The sequence below is a fragment of the Poecilia reticulata genome, chromosome 17, assembly GCF_904066995.2.
Source record: "Poecilia reticulata chromosome 17, P_reticulata-male-v2, whole genome shotgun sequence".
Classification (NCBI taxonomy): domain Eukaryota; kingdom Metazoa; phylum Chordata; class Actinopteri; order Cyprinodontiformes; family Poeciliidae; genus Poecilia; species Poecilia reticulata.
The window spans coordinates 22,617,679-22,642,307 of record NC_088846.1 but is presented as its reverse complement, the minus strand read 5'-3'; the positions used below and the strand labels follow the sequence as shown (position 1 = coordinate 22,642,307).

The window sequence follows — 24,629 nt, the reverse complement described above, 5'->3', positions numbered from 1 at the left end:
GAGTCAGTCAGCTATGGGTGGAAATATTTAAAGAGGAATTAGCATATTTCCTTCTTAAAACAGCAGACGCTTCTTATGCAGACGCCGACTATTTGAGGGCCATTGAAAAAATAAGTGTGAAGGTGGCTGTAACTGCAACTTCAGAATGAAGTCACCAAGGAAAAAACATAGGCAGAGCTAAACAAATTGTCCATCTGACTTTGCTTTTCTCATCAAGGACATCTGCTCCATTCTTACGTTTTCGTCTTTGTGGCCTTGGCTGGTGCGGTAAAACAAAAATGTTGACACCTTGTTTCAGCAAATGAGAAATGACAAATGCATAAATCATTCAGGCTCTGCAGCACGGAGATTTCGGTTTGACATAGTCCCAGGCTGTTTGATGCTCCACTGATGAAAACTTTCAGGGAACCTGACAGAAGGCCCATGTCACAGCTGATGTGCTAAAACGGTCAGTCTGGTTTTACTCCATCTTCCAATCGGCACTTTTATAAAACCTATGAAGAATGCCTGATGTGTATCACACCAAGCTGCTACGGTTGTTTAGTTTTTTTAGTCAGCCTTACTGGAGAAGTCACTAAAATAGTCAATACAATTTAAACAAAAATTATAAATAAATGTGCCTTAGTACAAATGAATTATTAAATCAATTCTAGCACATTATAGCCTCTTTGAGACTTTTGCTGCAAATATTGTGCTTGACCTCAGCAGCAATGTGATGGCTTCTTTGTCTGAGGTTAGTATTCCTCTGTGAACTGAAACAATACTGGAACAATATGTGAGATTTCCAGGGAGAGTTTGTCTTATTGAATGAAGATATACAATGGCTCTCCAACATCGACCAAAGCTGGCCCAATATTTGCTCTTTGCTGAGGACCAACAGTTTTTCTTCTATCTGAAAAACACTGGGCTAAATGTGAATTATACTCCCTGTTGTTGTTTGCTTGCAAATCTGATCTATCTTTACTGGGCATTCCTGGATTTGGATTTCTTCAGATGTCTGTGTTTCTGAGCATTATTCAGACATGAATCTATCTTCAAGCTCATTCAATTATCTGTTTAACCAAACACGTAATTACTTCTCTTTGTGCCAGGAGTGTTTATTAGGATTCCTTGCACACAAATTAAATTGCCCCATAAACAATTTAGGAGCCATTAGAGCATCTCACAAAATGATTCCCTTAATGAGGGGGCGGGAAGGGAGTGTGGAGACGCAGTAAACAGGGGGGTTGTAGCAGACAAGCAGCATTCACTGACTCTGCAAAGGCAGTCAATTATATCTTTGTAAACTAAGTTGTTATACAATATTATAATTACTTTCTTGATAATCGAAAAAATCTGTGCCTAAAGGGTTTATATATACCTTGACTTCTGCTCATGCATAATGTTTTCATTTTTTTAATGCATTTTGTTAGCAAAATGAACAGCATCTTTCCGTCAATGACATGATAAATGACATTTGTGCAGTAGACAAAGATGTCTTATACTGGCACCACCAAGTAAAACAGTAACACAAGTAACCTGCATTTATGACCACTTATTTGCATATAAATATCATGTGCAATCCAAATATGGGAATTTAATTACCAATATTCGTCTACATTTTGTTGTGTTCCTTTAAGCTTTAAAATTCGAACTAGCTAAAAGAGATAGAGGAAAAACACAGAACTATTTATTCTCAACACCTTAGTGGAGTTATCTTTGCTATTAACCTTGTATAGTTGTTTAGTCTTTGTGTCCTTTGTTTCTTTTTGGCTGTGTCATGTTCCTTGATGGAGCTTTTTTGATGCGACTTGGTTCTATGTAAATGAACTCTATTGAAATGTAAAATGTTGCTTTTATGCAGAATTAACACATCCAGAACATTTCGTCTGGATATTGAAATGTTATTTATTAAGATTGCTTTATGTATTATTGGCATTTAATTAGACAGTTGTTATCCATATGTAGATTGCTAGAACACAGAAACATATCAAGTATGTCCAAACTGTAGAAAATAAAAGATGTATATATATATATATATATATAATATATATATATATATATAATTACCACAGAAGCTAATGATTGGTTATCCTCTTGTCATTTTAATTGCACTTAATGATCTTTACATGATATTCTTGTTTCCTATATGTGCTTTTCTTTACAAATAAGCAAACCTTGAAGAGGGAAACTTTGACCACGAGAAGTTCTGTCATATTCCCTATCAAGTGAGGACTTGTGTTTTGACACCTAACTTCAAAGGATCTTGATTCTATTTCATGTTGGCATTGAAGGAAAGTCAAAAGAATGCCAGATACAAAATCCATCATCGAGGTCAAAGCTACTTCCCAAGATGATGGAGGGGTCGACAGATTCGGCCTCTTCGCTAAGTTACAAGGCCACCTGTCCTTGAAATCCTGTTCGGGGCTTTAGCTTTGTCTTTTGTAGCCAGCGCGACGAGGCCTTTTTTCTCTTTAGCAGCTCTTTCATCTGTTATTTAATACAGAGATTTCTAACATGAAAGGCATGACCACTTTGTCTTTCATCCCAGTGACATCATCCCGCTGGCTACACTTGGGAACTTGTCTTGTTAACGTGGACTCAGGCACATTTAGTAAAAGTCCATTGTAAATGTTCTGTGTAATAAGCAGGGGCTTCATTAAAAGACTGCATAATTAGGATTGTTTGCATTTGCATAACAAGTTCTGAAGCCGCTTTGTGGAAGCTTCTGACAGAAGGTTTTGTGTCCGCTTGTTTCTCTATAAATGAAGAACCATTATTAAAACATCCAGTTTGTCTTTTCCCATGGGTAATGTCCACAGCCTTGGGTCCTGGTTCAGTCTTTCATGGCAAATTGATTTTAAGGGATAGTTGGGAGTAACTGGGCAATATCGACGGCAAACCATCACAATACCTTTCCAAGAATAAAGAGGCAGGGGCACCATCCTAAGTACTAAGGGCTAAAGCTTGGCATGTCAATTCCTGGAATTATAAATCTACCAATAATGTCTTATTGTATTTTTATTTTTTTTTTGCACAATGAAATCAAATAGTAATTGCCTATTATTGTTGCAGTCAGGAGTTTCTTAAAAAGAGAAAGTCCGATTTCAAGGTGTCAAGTTAGAAACTCAATTTTTTTTAAGTCATGTTTGATATGTACATCATTTTTATAACAACTGAAAATAACAGCTACTTGACTGTGCTTTGAAACTGTACTATACGTCTACAAAATACATAACACCGCCCATTTAAACTTCTTTAGTTGTGCAAAATGAGACTACAGTTTCCTTGAAAACGGACTGTTCATCTTTCAAATTGAAAAAGTTAACCCAAATGGCTCAGATGTGCACCAAATTAAACCAAATATTTGGAACAGAACTTCTTGTAGCTCTGTGTTGGTTCTAACAGAAACTCACTTTTATATCAAAGCGGGAATGTTTTACTATGCTGCGTTCCCTGGAGACTGTTGAGACATCTTCAAAAGAACACCTGCCCATATCGGTGTACTTGACCTATTTCCCCAGCTTCTTTGCTGTATCCCTCCCTCTGTTCAGCTCAGGCTACAGAGGACAGGTAATCCCATTGACATTGGCAGAGACTGATGTAGTGCACCTGTGATCTGGTTATCTTGCCCTATCTCGATTGTGGATGAAACTTGTGGCAAACCAATAACATTTTTAAGAGTTGTAGAATTGTCATACGCAATTAGAGTTCAAATAAGAAAGTATTAAGCAAGGTAACACCAACAAATAGTGCTTAGAGAGATTTTGCTCCTGCTTTTAGTAGGTAGGGATTTTTTACATGGTTGAAAAAAGTGCTAACTATTTATAAGGAGGAATAGCGGAGAAAATATATTTCAAAGCAACTGAATGTAGATCATAACATACATGAGTTAGATATTTTTCTATACGCATTTTAAGTATAAGAGTAAAAACAGAAACATTAGGCATGATCAGAGCAAACAGTTAGAAGGTTAAACATTAAAGAACTGATTAAGGAGGAAATTACATCACTGATTTGATCTAGTTGGGGTTTGGATGTCTGCATTATCAATAAGCCATTATGGGGCAGCCAAAAAAATAAGAGCATCCCCATAGCATGATACAGGTGGTCTGTAGCATCAGTTTTCTGCCTGCAATCTTGGTTTAATCTGAACACAAGACCTGTTTTCACACATTTGTTGTGCTTGGGGGGAAATTTTAAATTCCATTTTCCAAACAATGAAACAATGGTTCCTTTGTTATCATGGCTATTGTTTTAGTTCTTCCTCCCACTCTCCCATAATGGCCAATATTGTAAACTTTTCCTGTCCTGATTTGTGAAGCTTTGCAGCTCCTCCAGAGTCACCAGAAGCCTCTTGGTTGCTTCTGTAATTAATGTAAACCCTGCAAATACCAGAACCTCAGGAATAATGATTGCAAAATTTTATAACATTTTACAGAGAATGTCTTGCATAAACCAAATACAACATTCTAAGAGAAGAATCTCATACCAACTCTGAACTTTAGAGCAGGAAGTGTCATGATTTGGAGAAGCATCAGAACCCATTCTATGTGCGTCAGAGAGTACTTGAGAAAAATGTGGGACCGTTTGTAAAAAAAAAAAAACTCACCGCTCAAGCAGAATTGGATCCTGTAACATTACAATGGCCAAAAATACACCAGTGAATCCACCAAGGACTGGCTGGGAATGAATGGAAAGTCCTGGGCTGAGTCAAACTAAGGATCTTATTCTGATAGAGTTGCCGTGGGGTTACTTGAAAGGGACTGCACACACCTAACAGCTGAAAGGGAGTAGTGGAACGATGTTTCCTGTGATCGATGTCATAGCAGATGGCTATGCGAAGCATTTCACCTCAGTAAATATTGAATTGGTAACCTATGTTTTTTACATGACTGTCATTTGTCTTGCTTTTCACAATTTTGGATTGATATATCTGGCTATTCTTCAGAATTAATGGGATAAAGGAGAACCCCAAAATAATATATGCTCACATTATTTTGTCCTCTATTTATGTTTCTATTGTTACCCATTTACAATCTATGATAATATTTAAAATGCATTCGCAATTCTTTATTTCACCTACTTCAGAGAAGGCTCTCTGAAGTACACCCAGAAAAACAGTCTTTGGGTGCAAAAAAATATAGGGATACTGTTTTCAATCTTTAAAAGGGATTTGAAAAAACGTTTGTGTGGTTGGAATCACCCACAGTGTTCAGCCACCATCTGAAAATCATTTCCAGACAAAGCAGCACAAAGTCTGCTGGCTTAGAGCTGTTGCATTAAAGAAAAACAAAGATGAGTAAAGAAAATCTAAAAGTACATGGAGCATGGCCAGGACAGCTAAACATAAACAACCTTAAATATTGATGTGGAATGGAACTTCCTTGAGAAATAAATCAAAGGCCTCTCCTGGTGCAGCACTACCAGTATTAACTGCAGCAAAGAGCAGCAAGACTTTGTAGTTTTATTGTTCTGCAGCCAGAGGCCCAGCAGCGAAAGAGGGAATCCACTTGCCATCGCTGCTGGATGCTGGATCACTGGCTGCTTAACACATATTTTCTAGCTCAATTTATAACATAATGCGCTCTTTGTTTTATCACAGCAGTGAAACTCAATCCTTGCTTGAGTTGTTCGCTCATTTAAGGAATTGATTTTGCTGTCATCAGCCTCTCTTTCTGTATGCTCTTTCTATCCAGTGCAGTCTTTCAACCTCTACGACCTCTCTGTGGGGCTCTTGATGGCAATTGAATGGTAATTTTGAGGCCCAGCAGGTATTTAGGCTTTCAGCTGCTCAGTATATTGTGCATCTAGTACATGGAGCTAAAAATTCAGCTACTCAGGCCTCCCTAATTCATTTAGCAAAGCCTGAGGAGATTGTTAGCTCTATCTGAAAAATCCATCTGCTGGCAGAGAGATCTGGGAGTAGAGCAATCAAACTGCAGAAGAGCTTATTACGTTATTGCTGCTTCTTAAAAGGAAATAATGCACACATTTCAAAGTCTAAGGAAGGAACAACACCAATGTTTCCTAATGTCAAAACAATCAAATGCATTCTGTTTACTTTTAAATGCTGTTATTGGTGAATATCACCAGTGGTCTCCATTGTTTACTTCTTCTTGCTAGACTCAAGCAGCTTGCCTCTTTCTTATGGGTTTGTAGAGGAGATACTCATCTTTCTTCCTCAGGAAACCAGGGCAACCACCTTCTGACAACTCCCTTGACTCCACTGGCTTATGGATTCAGACAGGAAACACATGCGTACACACAGTGGCTCACACCAACGCATGGTGAAAGACAACCGAGAAGAGGAGCAACACATTCACACACATCATGTCAGGTAAGAGACACAAACATGAGCAGACACTGGCACCGCCATGAAGATGAAGTCACTGATAAATGAACCGCAAATGCAATTCTAGGTTAGAAGTCTGGTATTCATCATACAACCTATTAGCATAAAAAATGAGTCTATGTTGACATGATGAAAGTCATTTTCTTGCAAGGCCTGCCTTTTCTAGATGTAAGTTTTCACCTGCAACACTAGCGTAACCTACAAGTTCCTCAAATCCTAGGTCTAGTCCAGCAACTGTTGATTCCAGTCAGGTGGATTGGGCTTAGAAATATGAGAAAGATATGACCATGATGGATGCTTTGTTTAAAATGTTTTGTTTGAATGCCAAACATCCAATGTTTAATCATATTTGATATTGAGATGTAGTTAGGAGTGGAAACAATCTTTCCACTATATCAACATGTTTCCTTTGACTGTCAGAAACATTAACCTTTTGAAGTGGCCAAGCTAGAGTTCCAACTTGAAGCTGATTGAGAATCTGTGAAAGTGCTCAAAGATTAGGGTATTTGTATGGAGGCATTCCGAGCTTAAAGATCTTGTATATCTATGTAAATATCCGTGAAAACGTGAAGCCTAGAGTATAAAAAGCCAAAAGACTGTAAATTTAAGACATAGGTGATGAAGAAACCTTCATCAAAAAGCTATTAACCAACTGGTGCAGAGAGAACTGATCAACCTCTAGAGACGCAACTGTGACAAATGTTTTTGTTTCCATTGTACACTATGTTAGGTTAATCAAATGTAGTGTAAAGTTTCAACTAGACTTTAGCATCTTACAAATGTAAAACCTGGAAAACTGTGAGCTTTAAGAAAGCATGGCAGCAGTATGGGACCACTTGAGGTTTTGCACAATTTTTGTTCTTGGCTATTCATGATTCTTTTCTTTGCACTCCTACAGAACCCAACCGTTTCTATCACAATGTATCGTCTAAAAACCAAGCCCAATCTCTGAGTTTTCTCTGCATGTGGGTGAAAAAACTGAATCATATCATGACAAAGACAGAAAGCCCTGTATTCTTCATTTTTACGATAAGGGTCACTCTACAGAAAGGCAAAGCAATTCCCTTCTTCTTGATTTCTCATACAATGTACTGCTTGATTGATTTTGGTAGTATTTGGATATTAGTAGAATATTGCAGCTCAATATTGCTACATAGTTTGTCACTCAAAACGTGGAAACGTTCAAAGTTCTACAAAGCATAACTTATACCCTACTTGGTGACATACTGTATAACTCCTAACTTTCCCTTTCCTGGGCATTATTAAAAATTAATTAAAGCTTGTCTGCTCAGATGTATTGGTACCGCTTAAAAGGAAACTGTCGTTGGAAACTTTTTTATGCATTCACATTCTCACCCCATAAAGTCTTTGTGGAGACAGAGGTAGCGGGGCCTCTCCCTGATGGATGCGCTGTGGCACGGGTTGTCTTCAGCTGAGATGAAGACTGCAAAGGGTTTTGACAGTGTTCACTCCAAATATCCTGCTTCGCATGGAGCTAATAAGAATAGACGCCTCTCCCGGCACAGCTAGGCGAGCTCCACATCAGAGTGTGTCACCACTGTCAAAAAGTGGGGACTGCAGTTAGATGCTCACTTTGCAACGTGGCAATGGCCTGTAACATCTTGTTAAACTCCTGAGTTTGCCAGTTTCTCTCTTCTCACAGGGCTGACATTAAAGTGCATGCTAAGTCCTGATGAGACAAAATATACGTTATATAATTTCAACGGTTGGAAAACCTGAAACGCAGCCACAAATAACACAAACGTTTGAACTGAAATGGCTGAACCCATTGTATAGCGCCACACTGTATTGCGCCAGGGCATTGCGCAAAAGCAATTTGATTGACAGCAGGCTGAATTCCTTGATAGGTGCATGTTTTATGTCACTTCAAACTTTAAACAACATCTCAACCACCACAGTGGACCAGTGCACATGCTATATGCAATCCGCTATGAAAGAGCTGCGCAGTATGGAAGAGAGAATGTATAAGTTTAATCTTGAGCAACTGCAGGAATGGTTGTCAAATTTTGAAGCAGAATGATTGTGATTTCACAGCCCTCAAGCAGCACATCTTTCGGAAGAGCAGGCACGCAATGAAGAAGTGAGAAACTGTGCAGCTTTGGTCAACATTTTGTTGGAGTTGCAGTTCTAGTTTGGCGTGCTGTGGAATTTGGTATTTGTTTGGAATTTTATTTTCTTTCTTTTTATCTTGAGACTGTACTACCTGAGCCAAATGGTTGCACGATTAAAGAAATAAAATTCAAGCCTCCCAATAATAAATACATTTGTATAAATAGCAAAATGACAAGCCAACCATTATGTTTGGGTCAGCAATGAATGTTTATAAAACAAAATAAAAATATCTGGGTTTATTCGAGTCAGTCAAAAACACAATTTAGAGGTTCTCCATTGTTGACTGTCACTGCAAACACCAACATCAGAGCAATGACCACAGATCTTGCATGCTCGCTTTTCTGATTTCTTTTTTTTTAAATTTTTTACTATATATAGCCCTCAAAAATAGTTCCCAGCTACAAAGAGATGAAAAGACAAAAAGGTTTTTGGAATACAAAGAGTACAAACAATAAAACATATTGATTTAATTTTGTGTGAATTTTAACTGACTAATTATTACTTATAAACTCACGCTATGAAGCACACTGCCTGTGATCCTGACAGGTCTTTTCTTTGTTACCCATTCATATTTGAACTTGACTCTAAACAAAATTCACATTTAGCCATAACAACCTTTTTTCTTGTCATTCAGGTCTCTCCTCTTTAAACACCAGGAGAAAGCAACTTACAAAGTACACCTGCTCTCCTGCTGAGCCCTCTGGTGTTAATAGGCTCCAAACTTTCACTTACCAGCAATAAATGGTGTAAATTAAATGTTAAAGAGAGACAGAGAAAGTCATTTTGGTAATAAGACCTTGTAATAATCTCATTAAAAAGAAAGAGATGGGCTCAGGGACAAGACAATTATCCCCATGTCTTCCCCACATTAAAGGTATTTATTACTGGAGCTTTGCGGGACTCAAACTCATCAGCATCTTGATTCATGTTGTGACCCGATGCTGGGCTGCCATCCAGGGTGGCCGAGGAGTGCTCCTATCAACACGCAGGTAAAGTGAAAACGTGAAGTGACTGAGCTTTCCCCCGGTGACTCAGCAACATGGCTAATGGCCTCGGCTCAGGGCCTTCCCCTCCGCAACCTGTCGATACAATTCCCTTCCGCTTTTCCCTCTTGCCACTTTCCATCTGGAGCCAATTCATGAACTGCAATGGTGTGTACCTTTCCCATGGGGTCTCCTCCTGTCTCTGTATAACGCCTAAACTTAGTCCTCCAACCAAGATACCCTGAGTTTGACTCCCCACTCACTCTGCTGAATATTAAGTCATTCTTATGGTGTGTACGGTACTGTAAGAGTTTCAAACTGAGCTCAGTAGGCCGTCAGGTTCTAATGAGAAAATTCATGCCACTGTTTTTCAAAATTGGGAACAAAAAAAAAACATTAAAGAGAAAGATAATTTCAAAATACTAGATGAACTAAAGTTATAAGAGCAAGATAACTCACATCATGTGAAATACATAAAAGTAATTTTAATCACGTCCAGTTCACCGAGCAACTCAAAACAAGACTGACAGAATATCGTAATGGGTTTTAGCAATTTTTTGTACATACTACTCACACGGATTTCTCTGTTAGTCAGTTGATGATTACAAGTTGTGCCTCATATAAAATAAGTAATAAGGAATCCTCAGAATATAAAATCTCACTGGTATTAATAAAAAGGAGAGCTGATTGACAGGAATAAAATTTGTAAATACCCTTTGAAGGAGTTTATAGTTTTATGCTTTTTGTTTCAACTGCCAATGCACGCATTTAGCAGCAGCAGCCAAATGTTTAACAGCTGCATCTAAATCACTAAATCCTCTCTGTTCTGTGCTCTAAATTCTTCTCTGAAATACTCTTCAGGTGATGTTCTGAGCATGGCTACTGTGGCTGAGCCCTAGTATGTTTACCAACTGTACTTATGTTTTTATAGCAATTTGAAATGTAGCTTCAGTTTTTCTTCAGAGTTTAAGTCAAACTGCACATTATGCTAAATTGATCCAATGGGTAAAATTAGTAATATACCAACAAAGGTTTGTTTACTATATTAATTGAGGTATAGTTATCCAAGTTATTAACTGTATATATTTAGTAATAGCACAGTTTAGTTAAAAAATGTTTTATAGCTAAAAAAAAAATAAAAAAATTCAGAACAGATCACAAAATGTTCAACAAGGTTAGAAATGAAAGTTGTATAAACATAAACCAACCACTTTTCTTCATTGATTAAACTATTTTCTGCTGTAAGTCAGTAAAGATTACTGAAAGTATTGCCATTTGCTAAATCAATTACAGATAATTGTAAACTGTAAACTGAGAGTAAACTTAATACATCTTTAAATTTAACTTAAACCATTTTGGAAAGCTCCTTAACTGTCACCTTAACTAAAGGAAGAAAAGTTCAATCTGACTTAAAGCTGGAAAATGAGAAAAAAAGCAGTTTTTTATACAGTTTAAGTAAATATATGTGTTTAATTATTTTCATAATGTGACAAACTTGTTCCTGTAACACGTGGTGTATGGACGAAGAATTTTCTTTCCTCTCCACTTCCCAAGGATGGGATTTAGTTTGTTCAATATTGCACCTGTCTGTTCAAAAGGAATTTTAAAAATAGCAAGAAATACTTTTCTACTCAGCGTTTGCATCGTTTCCTCCTTATTCTGAGACAGCTTGAACTTATGACTTCACCGTTTTTTCCCTCAACAACTCTAGTTCAACAAGATTTCAGAATGAGATGTCACAAAGAATTCTCTCTATGTTGTTGTAAGAGACAGGGTAATGAAAACATGAGCTTTCCAGTGCAAAACATTTTTTTTTCCTGATGTGTGTATGTAGTATTTGGACACAAAACATGAAAGTAGAAAGCCTGGACATCGTTTCTGTGCTTACTCCAAATTTTAAACCCGAAAATGAAGCTGGCTTTTCAACTCTTAATAGAGTTTCGCTCATCTTATTTAAGAGTAGCCAAGTTGTGATTCACCAGAAAAAAAACTAAAAAAAAAAAAAAACTTTGTAAGCTGCCAGAAGTCAAGTGCTGAACAGCAGGAGGCTGTCAGACTGCTGGGCTGAGGGGGTTATGGTTTCCACACTCCCAGTCAAAGTGCATATTCATTCACGCTGTTCTGCTCTGCTTCAGCACTGAACTGTTCAACTGTGTCTCAGGGGTGAGCGTCAGACAGGCATAATTTCAGGGCCACGCACTGTTACCCCCATTGCTATTCTGAGGCATATTTACCTGTTTAGTTAAAGGAAGAAAGCGGGTCTTAAGTGTTGGATCAATGCAGCAATGAGGAGTTTATACTTTGTAGTAAAAAAATCTTGTAGTTTACCAGCTGAACTTTTGGCCACAAAATTAATAATAAAAGAGGAACATATTTTTGGATCAACTATATAATTTTTTAGGGTTCTCATGACAAACTATTACTGTAGAATGGTGTACTGAGGCAGAGGATCAGTTCTTCATGGGTTAATTGAAATAATTTTGTCATTGAGTCAAGCTTTTTGTGCCCTGTATTAATTGAGGTGTAGTTATCCAAGTGATTAACTATATATTTAGCAATAGCCAAGTTTAGTTAGCTATTACTAAACTTAGATCTCTGTCTTATAACAGAGATCTAAGAGGTTTATAGCAACATATTGCGAGAACAATATCCAGCGTTTAAACAAAATTATTATATATACTCTGAAAAATCATAAAACAGTCCCCATTTATCTTAAGGTCCAAGTGAGGCTTGCATGCATTTACTTAGCTTAGCTTAATTTTTGACCCTCAACTCCGTCTTTCTGGCTATTTTCTATCAGGTGGTAGTCTTTTATCTTGTACAGAAACCTTCATCTTTTTCGTCAGCGGACGTCCCCACACTGACCAACAAGTAGATCTAGTCTTCCTCACATTTTGTTTTTACTTAGAGAATGTGGCAGAAGCCTTCAGAGGATTACACAAGGTTTGACTCAGAGCACTGCACAAGAGGCCCTGGTGTCTACCTCTCACATCTGCAGGTCTCCTGTTAGCCCACAGGTCTTCATATCACCTGCTCTGAAGCAGCAAATTCCACCCACCAGTTATCCTAGTTGCCAAATAGTAGGTGGTGGAAAGCAAAACCGACACATGAAGTGAAACAACAGTTCAAACCCAGAGAGTCTCACAGAGACAATAGGAGCATTAAAATTTGTGGATAAGCACAAGTATAGTGTGGTTTGCAGTGATCTGTAAAATTTGCATTCAGAACAGTCGGGGATTTTCATTTAACATGGATGCCCATGACATGTTGGTTTTATTTTCCAAAACACAGAAAGGTGACTTTGAAAATCGAAAACTAAATGATGTACACTTACTGGCTCCATCTTTTGTCTTTATGGCACAAATTCAACATGGTTTTGGAAACTTTCCTCTGAGATCATGCTCTGATATGCTGTTGATGTAAGTGATTTATTTGGATTCTGCTGCTGTAAGTAGACATCTGAGAACAGGAATATTGTGGTCATAAATTAACAAATATTGTCAGTAACACAGTCAGGCAGGCTACTTTGCTTTTGGTGGGAAGAGGATCAAAATGTACATCTCCTCTTCATTACACCACCAGCAACAACCTGATCAATTGATAAAAGATGGGATGGGTCTACAACCTTACGATCTGAGTATTGTTAATAAAACGGAGACAGATTGGTGTAGGCAGCATTTTTCTAATCTTTTATAGTCCAGTTTTGATGAGCTTGTGCAGATTGTAGTGAAAGTTTCCACAGAAGTGGCACTTAGTATCCATTCTACGGTAAAGACAAAGGGTTATTTGATTACTGCAGCCTTTCGGTTGTTTCAAACCAATCTGCCGTTTCTCCCGTGACCCAAGGAACAAAACTATTCTATTTTCCCTCATTCTGATGAACTTCAGCAATTCAACATGTCTAGATGCCGAAATAAAATGAGTTACTAACATGTGACGGACGTTTTCTGCCTTAATTGTGTTAGCAATCATTTGAACGGGTTTACTTAATGAAGTGGATGGTGAGTGCAGTCAGTTTGCTCCCTCATTTGAGTACATTCAGTAATTTAGGCTCCAATAAAAAAGTAATTAGTTTATAAGACTCTGAACAAAGTTTTTTAATACAAAGAAAAAGGTAGCTGAATTACTGATCAAAAGAAAAAAAAATTATAAAACCATAAGAAATTTACAACTGAGCTTCTCAACAGTTTCAAAGACATTCTTGTGAAACTATTAAATTTCGCTCTGGAACACATCATGTGGGACCAGGTTGCAGGGAAGACTTGCAGCCAAAGGGCCTATTGTGAATTAAGAGAAAGATGAAAAACGCCACATATGAAAGAAAAAATCCTCTAAAAGTGTTCTGAGCGCCCCTAACACACAAGGAGGGAATGGCTTATTAATATAACCTACAGGCAAGTCACTTGTCAGAGCTGGGTTCCCTTCTTTCAGCGCAACAACTCCATTTGTGATGCTGTATCCAATTACAGAAGGCAGAGAGTCTTGTTGGGGGCAATGAGTTCCAGTCACCCCTGACCCTGCAGTCAATTTGTCCGAGGCTACATCTTAATTTGCAGCATCTTACAGCAAGTGTTGGGACCAGTGGGGTATCCAAATTTTTATGCACAAAGTTTGTTAAGTTGTGTCTTATCATTTTGTCACATTACAACAGGGGTCCCCAAACTCTCGAGAGGAGGATGGGGGGTGAACAGTCAGATAAGGCTTCTGCATGTTGGTGTTCCCACTAAATACTGAATATGCCCTATTTGGGTTGTCTTGGCCCTTTTATCGCAGCCTGTGGGGTTTTCCCTGACTGGGAACGAGAATAAAACCTGTTGAATGTGACAGGTAGCCGATCAAAAAGCGCAGTGACGTAAGAACAGAGGGGAATCCCAAACAGCTGACATCTGCGCAACTGAGAGTCCGGTGGATATCGGAGATGATATGTGGAAATGTTTATTATTAAATCTAAAGGTCATTATTATGTTTATTCAGTTAAAAATGTTAACTATGAAAAAACATATTCACCTCCAAATTATAGTGCAGCAAATAGAGCGGCTGCTCCCGTCGTCTTTCATCCACCGCCTTTTTATTTTTGTTACGTCTTTTATCTCTTAAAATGAGTCCACAAACTATCACTATTGCTTCTACATCGTCATCCGTGTTTGGTTATTCTAAATTCCCGCTATGTTGGGGGTTTTACTGAATTATCTTCTGGAATCGGGATGTTTGTGACTGGAATCGGTTCGTGTTGCTCCTGCCTTGGACACACGAACCGATCGAACCTGTTGTACTTTTATCAGCTCTGTGGTCACAGAGGGTTGGAAAATTCTTAAATCTTTCCGTCTAAACCAGACTTAAGACTCACAAGCTGTACTCATCTCCTCTCGACCCAAACGCTACGACTCTGGTCGCTATGGTAACGTTTACATATCCCTTTGAAATAAGATACAGATGCGCCACAAAAACGAACATTTTACTTTCGTGAAAATTTTAACTCACAATAATGATTAACAGAGCCCTGAGCTTGTTTCTCTGCAACGACACGGTCTCATCTGGGACTGATGAGAGACAATAACACCCGGAGTGTTGCTTGAGCACAGCCTGATCGGTCTCTATGTGGCGAAGCAGCTTAGCATCATTGCCTCATTAGCAGCCGGTCGTCACATGTTACGCAGAGCGGGCTTGTAATGTGGGATTCACCTACCGGTCCGGGATAAATCCATTTTCCTGTCTCTTCTCTGGGCCTTTCCCCTTTGCAAAGAAACTTTCCAAAGGCATCTGATCTGCTTCTTACTCATTTTGCAGATTGTGGGCTGAATATTGGCGCGCAAGTAACCAGACTTCCAATGATTCACTTCCTGCTAAAGAGCCCCCTGGTGGTTGAAGAAAAATCCACATATAAGCGGCTTGTAGTCCGAAAAAAACGGTAAATGAAAAAAAATCTGAATGCTCTCTGGTATTGTTCAGGGGGCCGGACCAAAAGTGGAGGCGGGCTGGATCCAGCCCGCGGGCCGTAGTTTGGGGACCCCTGCATTACAACAAATATCTAAGTATTTTATTGTGGTTTTCTGTAACGTAATTTTTGAACCAGGAGGAAGTACAGGGTAAGATTTCAAGGGGTGTGAACACTTTGGTGGGGCAGGACTGGGCTTTTAGTGTAAAATAACAGAGGACATTCCTAATATCCTTCTAAAACTGGCAGCGGTTCAGCAGTGCACCTTCCAGCCTCTTTGAGGTAGGTGGAATATTACAAGGCTCTTTTTTTAATGTTCTCTCTCTAAATCCTGTGGGGAAATTACCCAAGCCCAGTCACCAGCATTTGTGAGAGATGGAAAGCCTTTCCAAAGGGATTATGATGCCCTAGACTTGCTCTTGCTCTCATTTCTTTTAAAGCCCAGGTATCAGTTATCCGTCAGACGAGCTCAGGTCTGTCTTGACAGGGGTGCACATGTCTCAGCTCACCCCTCGTCAGAGAGCGGATGAAATTCTCTGTTATGACCCTTCTGACTCTGCTACTCACAGCTGTGAGGCAAAAGGATGACATAAGGGTGGCATTTGAAATGCACCTTTACAGTGCCCCGTTGGACCTTGTTACCACTACAACCCGACCCGAGAGAAGGCTTTATGGCCTATCACTATTGTGTCACATTTACAATTGGTCCTCAAAATGGGATTAGCTTTCAAGCACACATCTGATGTAGACCTATTTGGGGGGTAAATTCTTTGGACTCTCTAGCTAAAGGAGATGTTGTTGACTTTTCTTTCATAAAGACACAATACACCTTAGGAAACATCCTGTTTGAGTCCCCATGGGTGTGAATTCAAACCACTGTCAATAATGCTTGTTCCTCTTCTGTGCACATGTATTTCTGGGTTATCACACGTCAGTCACACAAACTTACATACATTTTTTGCTTTACGTGTCTGCTTAAAGGGGAGGCATTCAAAATCAACTTTTTGTAACAATATTATTCCCTCATCACAAACATACCTGGAATGTTGCCTTGATTCTTTCATCCATGATTGAGAAATCCTTGAATCTCCTGTGGCAACGCTTATAGTTTCCACAATGCAGCTCCTATATTTCCACAAAGCAGCTTCTCCTTGGAGCTGCTGCCTCCAGAAGAGCTTCCGCCTCACAGAGCTCCTCTCTGCTGCACTGCAACCACACAGCTTCCAAGTTTGTCTTGAAAAATGCAAAAAAAGAAAATGCAAGTAACTGAATGGGAAGACTGAGTTGCAGGTAATCTGGAAAACAGCTATACAAGGTTGCCCTCAAGTGAACTCAGATTAGTTTCATCATTTGAAAAACAAACAAAGAAAATTTACCGAAAGAAAATACTTAACGCTTCGACAGCAAAAAGTTGTTGTAGCGTTGCAAAGACAATATAAACATGTTAAGTATTATTTATGTTGCACCTTTTTTCTTCGCATAATGAAATGCAAAACAGAAAATATTTGAAAGAAAAACATCAAAAACTCTTATCTTGTAAAAAGGAATATCAGTAGCTGGACAATATTAAAAGTAAAAAACATAATTTAATCAACAACAAAAGTACAAATCTTACAGAATTCACTTAAAACTGTTTTTGTTCGTTTCAAAATAAAATTCACCAACATGCTATAAAACAGCCATTTCTGGGGGGTCTTTGATTGTCTGCTGCCGAGACAGCAGGTTGTAGCAAAACATTTCTATATTAAAATCTTCCTTTTGGACTACTACACAAGAAATATACTTAAACATAACAATATACTTATATACTGAGGAACACCTGATGACTTTATATATCAACTTATCTAAAATTATTATGGCTCGTATTAAAATAGAAATCTATACGTATCTTTGACCCTCAAATGGGAAAGTCATTTTGTTGTAGTTTCTGCCATTTAACATAAATGTTTAGAATTATGCTGCGACTCTTCCAAATAACTCCAAATTAAGTCTTTTAACTTGGAAATTGGGGTTGTGAGATAGCAGCGGGGGAGGGTAATCTTTGGAGAGAGGGTTGTAATTTTGTAAAGCGAGTCATCAAAGATAGTCATTTAATCCCAGATCTGTCCCAGACAGGAACAGAGAACTCTTTTGATCAGGAAATGAGGCCAGCAGTCGGCCTCCAGAAAAACACCAAATCCATTTTGGGGATTGGAGTCGATTCACAGAATGAAAAAAAAAAATAAATCAACAAAGTATCTGCCAAATGAAAAGTCTACATTTTCTAATTAAATGAAATGTCTAGATGTTAGGTGATTGCCATCAACAGACAGTGCCTTACAAAAGTATTCATGTCCTTTGAACATTTTCACATTTTGTCACAATGTAACCACTAACATTAATGGACTTTATTAAGATTTTATGTGATAGAGAAACACAATCCATGCATTATTTGGTAGGCCATAACGTTCAAAGAAAATGAAACAAGGTTTTCTTTTTTATACTTACAAAAATCTGAATGTGCTTCGTTATTCCGTACATCTAAATCAGTACTTCCTGTGGTCCCAGCTGCAAGCTGCTTAGTCAGATACTGTAAATTAAAATTAATCAGTTATTTAGATTAGTTATGGATTAGTTAATTAGTTAATTAGATTAAATCTTGACACGATTTTGACTGGACGATTCTGACAAAACTGCTTTGATCTAAACTATTGGACTGTTACTTTGGGTTCTTCAACCACTTAGAAGTTGTACGTTGTGCTGGTCTTTTTCATAGAATCACTAAAATAGATTGACATTTTGGTTCTAATGTGACAAGATGTAATAGTCCTGATTATTATAGCAGTGGACAGAATTTGAAGGGTATTTTTATCCCTGGTTTTCAAAGTTAACTTTGTATTTATCCTCTGACTCACAGTCTTTGTAAGTATACACACACTTGCTATTTATGTTCCGATGTTGTAATATCAATTATTTTTTACGTAATTGTCTATGGTTTACGCATAGAAACATGCCATCTTCGGTGGCTGCTGTCTATTATTAAATAGAATGAGACAGAGAGAGAAAAAGAGAGAAAACTGCAGGTGGTTGGCGTTTAATATTTAAGGAGTTGGTGGATTTCAGCACCTGCCTGGCATACTGAAGACAAACTCAGTTTTCCTCTGCAGACCTGGCCTGTGGACCCTGTGGCCTCTGCAGCACCCTCCATCCCACACCACCCTCAATGCAGGCTCCCATCCGCCCACTGCAAAGCCTGGTCTGCACCCAAACACTTCAGCGTCATGCCTTATTCATCTTCCATAACATGAACATCATAAGTAAGACGCTCTACTTTGCTGCCACTCCTTGGATTCTGAGATTAATGTAAATCCGGACAAACAAAGGCGATTCGGCGGTGGGTGATAACGGACAGGTACTATTTGCATTGCAATACAAATTTATTAGATCTGTCTGTATGCGGGAGCAGCCTCGCTTCTTCAGCGGTGATGGGATGTTTTGTCTCTTTGGAAAATGATGCTTCCTCCAAGATGAGGGGTGGAGATAGATGTGTCTTTCTTCATCAAGGGAAATGTTTTGTCATGAGCCGCGCTCACTTCTTCCCTTTTTCTGACAAATCAGCTGCGGCGCTTTTAAAACCAACATTCGGAGGGGGAAGATATCCCGCCAAGCTCCCTTAGGACTCCAAATTCTTAAGCCTCTTATTTTTGTCCTCTCCGAGGCTCTCAGCAGGGGATGGATGCAATGTTTTATGTTCAAAATGAAAAGAGCTGTCGCGAAGCATCCCTAATAGCGCTGGGACTGTGTTTGATTGCTTCGCTCTGATACGAGGGGCTGTTCTTGTATCTGTTTGGTGCCTATCACTTGCATCATAAATAATGCAGTCTCCACCCTGCCCACCCAAGAAACACCTAAATGAAGGGAGCCTGCACAGCGGATTTTCAGAATAAGAAAGGTTACCTCAAGGACCAGAATTGGGGAAAAGAAAGACAGAAGCCTCTGTCTAATGGAGGTGTTAACAAATATGTGTCTAGTTGCTGCTATGGTGTGTGTTGGTCTCAAGCTGCTTGTCTGCATATATGCCACAGTTCAGGTGGGTGGAATAAATAAAGACGCAATGAATATAAGGGGTAGTATAGATGGAAAACGCCAAACCGTATAGGTAGATACACAAGCTTGTAAAATACAGTAGCTCCCATCTCCAAAAATATCATGTCTTTGGGTGGGGGAAAGAGGAGACTGGCAGAGAAAGAAATGTGCAATGACATCTATCTCACACATAAAAGTGCTCTCACGCTGTGCTCCAGAAAACCTGTGGCTGAGACATTCCATCAATCGAAAATCTGCCTTCCCTCAACTTTTAATCACCCACTTTCTGATGAAATACTTTCACTGGAGGCAAGTTGCAGCTGTTAATATTGGAAGAAAAGACAAACCAACTTCTCTCCAGACTGCTACTATGCCACCTGCTATATATGGACAATAATATATGTGGCTTGCAGGTAAAATAAATAAACCGTTTGAATCATTCAAAAGGTTATTATTGAAAGAATCCTACAAATAATCTTTCAACGGCTATACAAGTTAATGATGTTAGGAAGTTGCTACTGGGATTGAAAAAAAGTTAAGGGGGCATTTTTAATTCTCAATCAATAAAAAAATAGAGAGGCATTTTAGCAGGAAAATCAACACTAGCTCATTTATAACATAAATAAAAGATATAATAAGGCCCTTCTTCAGTTAGCCTGACGTCCACAAAAAAGGGATGCAAACTGAGGCAAACCTTCTCTTTCAACGAGTCCTGTAGTCCTCAAGGTTGTTTGACACCTTTATGGCAGCCTTTTTCGTACTTTAGCCTTGTGCACCGTTTAGCAGGTATTGCCAATGGGATCCGTAGACAGATTCCAGCTTCTGGTAGTTTTCCTGAGAAACGTTAGGAAACGGCCAAAAACCTTTGTTTCATTAATAGTCTCAAACCTGCATGCTGCAGCTGACTTCTTCCAAATCCCACAGTGGATTTTCAATTAGGTGTTAGCCACGCAAATATGAGGCCACTGTCGTATCTTTCGTGACTTTTTGGTAAACCCAGTCTTGGTATAATTGGAGTAATGCTTATTGTCCTCTTTGAAAGTCCAGTAACTCCCAAGTCACAGGCAGCAGGACATTTTCTGCCAGGATTTCTTGACACTTGATTGAATTCAACTTTCCCAACACATGCTGCCGTTTTCCCATCGCCAGGGAAAACAAAGCAGCACCACCACAGAAGCCACTGTCGTGATTCGCTGTTGGCATGGTTGTTGATTTAACTGTTTAGATTTTTCTATCTCAGCTGTGTATTTTGTCTACTGAAAGCACCTGAGGATTTTTTAATTTTGCCAATAAACTTCCATCCATCCATCCATTTTCTTGCACCCTTGTCCCTTAGTGGGGTCGGGAGGGGTGCTGGTGCCAATAAACTGAACTGGCATAATTTTAGATGCAACTAGAGTTGTGTGGTTGACAGACTCTTCTACCTGAACTGTGCATCTCTGCACCACCTCTAGTCTGGTTCATTGACTAAATCTCTCCCTGTCTGGCCTGTCTCACAGTCTTTCATTTATCAAATGAGTGTTGCTTCAACTGGAATTTATTTAGTTGCATCAGTTTAAAGGGTGCTGCACACATCATATTTCATACACTATCAATTATGTCAGTTTTGCATTGTTTTTTTTGTCCATCAGATAAATCACCAACGAAACAAAATAAAGCTTGTGGATTTAGTACAATGAAGGGTGACACTTTTGCACTGGCAAAATCCTTGCAGTGAAAGGCATGTTATTGTTTGAGCTTGCTGGGGTTTTTCAAATATGAGATTGTGGATTCAGTACAAGCAGCCAGCGTCCCTGTGGTTCTTAACCTCCCAGCGCATTAACCTGATAAAATTAAATTAGACACGGTTCAGTGAGCCCTAAGTCAACCCTTTATAAGCATAAATCAAGTCAGTGATTTTGATTTTTATGCTAATGCCAAACTGTTGAGTCAACGCACTTCAAAACACCTTAACATTAGAAGGTGGACTTTTCATCATCAAATAATACCTTCAATCAGAACTAGATTAGGTAGAGGTCAGGCACAGCCTTGTTGGCTGCCAATGGTCCACTTAGGAAATAATGAACCGCTCACAACAAGACAGACACAAATGGCATGATGAATGAGAAGTACAGGCAGCAGAGACTTAATTGATAGTCAGATGACGAGTAAGACAGGACACAAGAAAACACCAATCAATTAATACCGCTAGCAAGACTGCACCCACACAGCTCTGCCAGTAAAACAGAGCGATGCTTGTTGTCCTGGAGAAAGAAAAAATAATAATGACCGACGGCTTTGGATTTAATTAGTGACAGTGGCAAGATTTGGTCGGTCCTAAGCTGTGTTAACATGTGCCCAGTTCTGGCTGGCTGCACTCTGGCAAATGTCTCCACACTTCCTCCACAAGTCATATTTAGCTGTACTGTTCACTATAAAATGATCCAATTTATAGATAATTGATTCTGGGATGCAGTCCATCTCAACTCGCCTTCTGGGAAGTATGCTACTGGTCACACAACTGAAAAGCTCCAAGACAAACATTTCCAGCCAAGAAAAGATTAGATTGGCCTGAAAAAGGCTGGTGATCTTCCTTCCCAATTTGTATTAAAGGCAGCAGGCAGCACAATCCTCAGGTCATCCTGTCAAAGGTGTCGACACAGGTGTTTCATATGTACATGCACTGGTGGTTGGTAACTCGTTGCATTTGCTCAGTTTCGTTAACCTGAGTAAGATTTTGAAGAAAATGCACTTTTGTGATAAGATTTACTGCACGGGATGTTTTGCTTGAGAAATATTATCACTACTCTTACTTGAGTAAAAATATCCACCATGATTGACTTCACTGAATGAGGAACAAATGTATTTTATCCAAAAAATAAAACAGACAAAGCTAAAGACTTCACAAGCTTCATTTTTTATTTTATTTTAAATTTACTGAGCCTACAGACATTTGGAGGTCAAGTACTCTGCCCTGTTTTAATACACATTGCCTAATTTTAAGTATTAGTTTGATGAGTTTTATGTTTTAAAAAAAATCTAAATTTGAAAGCATTTCTTTTTGCACAAGTTTGTTGTTTTTATAATCATATATATTTATTTGCATGTTTTTTTAGCCTCTAAAAAAATCTGAACTTACACCTTGTGCACATACAGCAGTACAATGTGAGGTTTCATATTTCAAATTTCCACTAGTCTGTTAAATATTTAAATGATGTTCAATTACATGGTTGCATAAGTGTAACACACTCTTAACAAGTACTTTACTGAAAAGCATTTTAATTTAAATTCAGCACTTTGTCTTGAATGGTAGGGGTCTAGTGGAATCCCAAAATTTTTGATGGGGTAATATCTAACAACTATATATGTCTTACCCACGGGACTCTTCCACTAAGCCAACACTTTGTGGATCTGGATGCATGCCTGGACTCACTGTGATGTTGGAAAATTAAATCCATCTTCCCCCTCGACTTTCCATCAGACATCTGAAGGTTTTTTGGAAAAAAATTACTACTATGTTGAACTGTTGGGGATTTCACTTGCTTTGATAAAACCATCAGATCCACATATATAAAATAAACCCTAAAGCATGTCACTTCCACTCCTACGTGTCATTGTGGGCATCAGATCTTTCTGTGATCTGTTCCGTGATCTTTCGGAATTGTGGTCCAAAATTTCACACTTAGTTTCATGAGATGATAACACGATAACACGAGATTTTTTCCTTAGTATTTTTGTAGATCTGCTCTTTAGCCTAAGCATATGAAGAACACAAACAACCTGTCTCATTCACTCATTTTGAATCGTCTTTGTAAGCAATTGCAAAAGTATTTTTATTATTAAAGTCGGACTCATGGAGACCCATTGCAGAAGAGAAACTCTTATCGGCGTGTCAGTCCAGAACAAATCTTGGAAGGAAAACCTCAAGTTCCCTTTGCTTCACTTGAAAAGTCAAAACCTTGTTCAGACACTGCGAAAAGAACCTCCGGGAATATAAAGAATAAGGGACTTTCTGGCATGCCATTCCCAATAAATGTCAACAGGGCCACATGGGTCTGTTGAGATGTAAATCAAAACCTAAAACTATCACCGCAAAAAAAACCAAAAAAAAAACTCAAGGACTCTTTTGATTTCAAGAATGTTCTTTTTCACATGCAAAGCTTTGATTTTTCTCTTCCTTTCAGCTTAATTCTGTGAAATCGCCACTACTTTGATTCAATCATTATGAATAAAGATCTTTTCAAGGTCATTTATTATAAAATTTTAAATAAGCCCATGGAAATAAAAAGCTGTTCAAAGCGAACCCATTTAGATACTCAATTTCATCATTTAATTTCTACTCTAGTTAGAGGGCAGGAAACACTTTGAATGTGTCGGCTGACCCATCACTCAGATGGGATCAAATATTGTCTCATTACGATTGGTCTTTAAAGGCTGCTTTGTCTCCTTTCACATAATAAAGAGGGTTGTTGATGAACTGATTCGTTGTTATAGGTAAAAAAAAATGTCTTGTGCCATTCATCATGTTGTGAAATCTAGCACAGCTCCCGCAGAGCTTGGTATGTTGCCCGCTGCTCCAAAGGGGAGAGATTCTGGGTTCCTGCTGCTAATGTGTCCTGGTTTTGGGACAGATCTCTTCTGGCAAAGAAGGGCAGCTTTCCATCTACTCTGAGCTGATCGTCACTATTGTCAAACATTTCTATTTGTCAGAGACTGCACTGACATCTGTGATGATAAAACTTTCCTAATGTTTCTGTTCCTGGTAGAAAAGCAATGCACAAAAGTCTCGAAAATGTGGTTTCAGGTTATTTAAATTCAACATAATTGAAAACTGAAAAATCTGAAAGCTCAAATTGAATCAAAATGTATTTTAACAAAAGCCAACTGTGTGTTTTCAGCTGAATTAAAACATAGTACGTGTGGAATAATATGTAAATAAATGTTTTAACATCACGAAAATATGTCATTGATAGCGAATGTAATTTAATCAAAATCTAATATCACTGAATCAAACAGGAATAAAATAATTGAAATTGAATTTGACAAAAAATCTGATTTTGACAGTTCAATCTTAGGACAGATAATGATGACTTTCCCAACACGAATAAACCATCTTGAAGAAATTTTAGAGGAGATGAGAACCTGTTAGTCGTCTGGTACTTAAAGGAGAAACAACCTCTACAATCAGGTTAAAACAGTG

General features: G+C 38.5%; 1 protein-coding gene and 1 long non-coding RNA gene across 3 annotated transcripts in view; one reads left to right on the top strand and one right to left on the bottom strand.

Annotated features, from left to right (window-relative positions):
• Window positions 1-24,629, bottom strand: part of LOC145547971 (uncharacterized) — a 49,158-nt gene that overhangs the window by 21,430 nt on the left and 3,099 nt on the right. For both annotated transcript variants that reach the window (XR_014084246.1, XR_014084245.1), the window contains exon 2: window positions 16,424-16,618. This is a non-coding gene — a long non-coding RNA (uncharacterized LOC145547971). The remainder of the gene's footprint in view (window positions 1-16,423; window positions 16,619-24,629) is intronic.
• Window positions 6,100-24,629, top strand: part of LOC103479750 (netrin-G1-like) — an 87,383-nt gene continuing 68,853 nt past the window's right edge. The window contains exon 1 of the mRNA XM_017310192.2: window positions 6,100-6,319. The gene's annotated coding sequence lies outside the window, so the exon portion shown is untranslated. The remainder of the gene's footprint in view (window positions 6,320-24,629) is intronic.